The sequence below is a fragment of the Phalaenopsis equestris genome, unplaced genomic scaffold (genome assembly GCF_001263595.1).
Source record: "Phalaenopsis equestris unplaced genomic scaffold, ASM126359v1 Scaffold221112, whole genome shotgun sequence".
NCBI lineage: Eukaryota > Viridiplantae > Streptophyta > Magnoliopsida > Asparagales > Orchidaceae > Phalaenopsis > Phalaenopsis equestris.
The window spans coordinates 200,466-206,094 of NW_018239352.1; positions in this window are offsets into that span (position 1 = coordinate 200,466).

Here is a 5,629-nt window from a genome sequence, read left to right on the forward strand (position 1 = left end):
TCTGGTGCTTTCGTTTTGCATTAAATGCCAAATCTACCTGTCTTTTCATTGGTAAGATAGATTTTTGTAATGTTCACACTTTTTCTTGAGATATATATATATTAGTTTTGTTCTGAGTTTATTCCTGATTATTGAGTTGAATTGAACTAATTTCAAGTGAGTTATCTGTGAGTAGGAGGAAGTAGATTTTGAGTTAAATGAATTTTGATTTCGCTAAGGTCTCATGAATCTATTCCTCTAGATGATAAGTCCCATTATAAGCTTGATGTTGCGCGGTTCGCCTGAAAGCATGAGCTACCCCAACTCCAAAGGGTGGTCCAAGCAGTGTTTGACCTCAAGGTCACTAATGTTGGAAATAATAAATGTCTAGGATTGCTTAGGAGGCTCAACCTCAAAGTCTAGGGTCCCGTGGTTCAATGATTTAAAATAGGTGAAAAATCCCAAAGTTTATAATTAATGAATTGAGCTCTCAGTGTTAGAAGGTCAATCAAAAGCATTGAGCTACTTTAGCCTAGATTGAGAACATCTAGATTTTAAGATTGTTGAGAACTATGATGGGTCAGAGGACACAGATCTGGGCTATGATGAGCTAAGTCAACTTATGTCAACAGAGGAGTAAAGTGCTACCTATTTTAGTCGGCTAATGGTTGGCTTCCTTCCTTCCTAAGAGTTCAACCATCCCAATTTCTAAGAGTTCAACCATCCCAACTACTTGTCCTAGAATCCTCCTTCTAGATAACTTTCCTAGGGAAGTCAACCTTTAGCAACTTCCTAATAGAGATGGTAGGCAAGCTTTTGCATGAATCACATCCATGATGTACATTAAAATGAATAACACATTAAAGCATGAAAGGATAAGATGTTATTTGAAGGATTGTAAGGGAGTGAAAGATAACAATATTATTGACGAGAATAATAGAAACATACTAAGTTAAATCTCAAGCAAACTAAATGTAGTCCCCTAACGGGAGAGCCATAGCTCTACCTTTCACATTGCTCTCAAGCAACTCCACCATATTAACGTAATCTAAAGTTAATTCAAGCTACAACATATTTATAAACTTGTGAATATATCCATTTGAAAAAAAATATAAGCTGCATAACTTAGTGAATTGTCAAGGAGGCGCTTAATATATGTTCTTGATATTGGATTTGATTTGTATAACCACTCCATGTTTCCTTGGTTGATCCCATGCTTCATATGTTATTTAATTTAATTTTGAATCTTCAAGGCTTCAAACTCGCCTTATTTGATTAGGGAATTGTATTTTAGCTAATCAACATTATGCTTCCTTAAAATTCCATGGCTTTATTTTGAGGTTGGATTGCCCATAAAGATTGCAATCCTCTCTTGCTTTCAAAGTAGGCATAGTTATCCGCATTAAGTGGGCTAGAGCTTTAGATTTTTGTTCATGTTTGGCTTGCTCTTTTTTTGGTTGGAATCTTAATGTTTTCTCGATCATGTTTGTCTCGCATGAATATATCACATTGCATTGAAATCCTGATGCTTCTTGTTGTGATGATAATCTCACATGAATCTCTTTTGGTTAGAATATTGATGCACCTTGATCATGGTAATCTCACATGAATGGATCTCTTTTGATCGAAATCTTAATGGTATTTAATCTTGATAATCACATCTCTTTAATGATAAAAAATATTGCTGAAGATGATAAAATACTTTATTAAATTAGTTACTGTGACAACAATATTGATAACAACAACAATAATGATGATTTATTTGTTTTGAATCATTCCTACTCCCCTTCAAATATTTTACACTAAACAATTAAATGATTATGATAAGTTGACGTTAATATGTTTAGTTTACTTTTTTTCCAATTATATTACACTATGAAAGGGAGAACCAAATGAAGCAATATAAAACTATGCTTCCTTTATGGAAGTTGGAACAAAACAATAGAACCTTGGAAGTTAAGGAACTGAAAATAAGAAACTAAGATTAATTCTTTCTAGCTCAACAAAAGAAATTAATCTTTCATTACAATTAATATCCCTTAAAAAGGTTAAATTTCACTAATGATCGACACTAGCTAGCCGCTAAACTTTAAGCTTCCTATGAAATTGAACCGCGAGAAAACAAGTTATTTATATGACGGGCCGAGATGAACACCAAACTCGTCCAAAAAATAATATTGATTTTGCAAATATTATTTCAGAAAGGGTTGATTTTCACCAAAATTATAAACGCAAAGTAGCACTAATAAAAGATGCCATCATATTTTGGTTCGATTCTATGGCTTCTTATCGTGTTATGTTGGCTAATCTGCTAGTTTGGATCGACAATTTGCTTAGTCCAAATCAATCATCGAGGGTCATGGGCGAGTTGTTATTTGCTTTGATGTTGAGTTGTCGTCATAAAGGCAAATTGAATTGGGTTTCCGCAAGCTATATTCATATTTTGGTTCGATTCTATGGCTTCTTATCGTGTTATGTTGGCCCAATTTTTTTGGTTGGATTCATGTCGTAGAACCCACTTGTAGATATTTTTTACTTTTTTAATTTTCTTATTTACTACAAAAAATAAGGGAATAATTTCATTCATATTGTACAAAGTTGACTTAAAATAAATTCAAGGACGTGAGCAACTTTCTGCTCCCTGTCTAATCCTATGCTGGTATAGAAAGTTAACAGTATCCTTTTAATTCGACTAAGTTCTGCTATAAAAATAAATTTTACAAAGTCTAGCTCTGAAGGTGACTGATACAAACAACGACGACAAGATCCGCGACAAGTCTAAATGGTTTCCTCAGTTGCGAGTCTCTCAAGAGGGGACGACCCAACCTGACACAAATCAGTCGACCGTCCTGTGCAACAGATCGACTCACAAGAAAAGCACACGGTCAATAAAAAAACACAGCCAATCCATAAAGAGAAAACATGAACAAACCAATTTTTCTCATATATTCAAAAAAAGGGTAATACAAGTATCTTTTTCTGAAAAAAAAGAAATGAGAAAAGTTCTTGTTCCACATAACCCTAACAGGTGGTTGACCCTTCTTCACTGCTTGAATCATCTCTTATGCGGAACTGTCAACCGATTCGTCCCGGATAAGAGTAGAGAACTCCTTCTAGTTAGAGAACTTAGGATTGACCAAGCAATGATTAATGAATTGCTGAATGAAGGAATCCACCCCTAGTTTAAGGTTCTCCATCCAACCTTCCTCATACTGTTCCTTGGATCGACGAGGCAGCCTTCTCCTTCAGCTAGACATTTTCCTTCTCCAAGACTATGGTGCTGAGGGTTTCTTTATTGACCTTGATGAAATTATTGAACTTGAGGCCCCACATGTCTCGATTTTCCTGGGATTTTTTCAGATCTGCCTCCAGCGAGGCCTGTTTCTTATGAGCTTTATTCAATGATCACTCCAGATTGATCAAGGCTAAACCTAGAAAATGGGCCACATTCTGGAGAAGCCCTTTACAACAAAAGCCTCTAGCCAAGCCCCACAAATCATAATAGGCTCAACAAAGTCGAAGGTAGTTCCCTGTTGTCGTTTATTTGTGGATAGTAATCTAAAGACTGGTTCAACAAACCAAACCGCTTACCAGCCCCTTGACATTGGCACTTTTGCACATGGGCTCCCAGCGAAGGCCACCTTATTCCAATTCAATGGAGGTCGCGTAGGACATCTACTTCCTCCATCATCTCCTTTCCCCACTGACATACCTCTATTCCCTTGAGCAACGGCGAGACTTGACATTCGAATGATGAAATCAACTCCTCTGATGAGGAGCTTGATGTGGCAGAAGGGGCAGTCTAGCTGGCCTTGTCCCTCTGAGATAGGGAGATGAAGAAAGGACCCCTATCCTGGGAATCCGTTGGAGTGATGACGGCCAATGACACTCATGTCTGTCGCCAACTATAGATGAGAAGGGGATGGAGCTATGGTGTCTTTCGGATCACTGCTATGTACTTTCCTTTGCATCAACAAGATTTTCAAGATGAGAAGCATATTTTCGAGGAATAAGAGTGACCTTGTCAGTCATTTTGTCTTGAATGAAAACATTAGTTTCAGACACGAAAATATATGCCTCGAGGATGCACTGTAAGAAAGTCGATCCTCATCTTCAACGGATTTACCTAGTGCCGGAGGATTGTTCTGCTTACCAAGTTTAATAGCGAGCTTATCCTTCACTGTCATTGCTCGGATATGCTCATTGGCGTCAGAGAGGCGTCATAGTTACTCGGTCATCTTGCCCGTCAGCACACGGGTAACTGTCACCTCAGTGATGTATTAGGGGACAGAGATGTAGTGGCTGGTCAACATTGCCTGACGAACCTCCATGCTCTTTGAAAGCGGCTTCGACCTCCATGCTCAACACTACTCTATCTGATGACATGATCCAGATTTCCCAGGGGTCGAAATAAGAGCCGACAAAAAATTGCATACTCCTATTCCTGATTTTTTTCTCTACTCACAACAAGTAAAGCACCTTGCCCGTCGGGGACATGAAAAATCCCTCCCTTTCGATCTTGAATGAAAAGAAATATGTGAATAATTTGATCGACCAGGGTATGCGCTCTCGATGACAGTAAAAGATGAAGGTCATCACAGTGGCTATGGAATTCAGCAGTATCTATGATAGAATAACCCTGTATGTGTTGAATACCCTCCGTAGCTCACCACACAAAGGCAACCGGAGACCATATGTGAACTAGTCCTTATTAAAGCCCAGGTTGTTCCCACCAAGTCAGTCGCTCGAGCCGCTCTAGTCAACTTTCGATGGGTGACGCTGTCATCCAGCACTATCTCATATAGCCAAAGATGGTGGGGAAGTAATTCGGGGCCATTTTCAAAAACAAAGAGTGACCAACAAACAAAATGAGAGAAGAAGGAAAATCAAATGCTCGAAGACAAAAAAAAATGCTTAAAGTAAGAAGCAATGGTTACGTGCCTTATTTATAGGCCAGATGCATAAAACAAAGTACTACGTAATGATAAGTATCACACTAAACGTCTTTTCAAATCTATTCAAATGTTGTTTCATTTCCAAATAACTATATTACAGGTTTAGAACAAAATGTTTATGTGTGGATCTTCCAAGGCCTAAATCGGGACATCCCTTTTGTGTTAGTCTTTAGAGAACCATCTCTCCTCCTATCATAATCTGCTCCAGTCAGTCAGCCTTGTGGTGCGAGTTTCATAGGTTAATCAACCCGTGAAGTGCTCCTAGCTCGCCCAACACCTCGTCCACCCTGTTCCGCAAAGTGGCAACCTCCTCTCACAGAGGCGCCACCTCCGAGCCTTGAGTCACTAGAGGATTGGATAACTCCATTACTAGACCTACAACCGACCATCGGACTGCCCCTACCGAGGGCCGGTCACGTCCGAGTGAAATCCTGCAAACTCAGAATAGAGCTACAACCAGTCATATGGAGCCTAGTGAGAAGCCGATAGAAGGGGACAAAACGAATACATAGGTTCTGGTTGTGGGCAGTCCCCTTCACCAGTTAAGGTTTATGACACGAAAACCACCCTGTGAGGCTCAACAACAAAATTGCGGGCTAACTCGACCGCATCCCTTAACGGTCCTCCGTCCAAGCATCCTTCCAGACCAACACACTCGTCTGCATCAAGATGACAAAAAATTATATATATATATA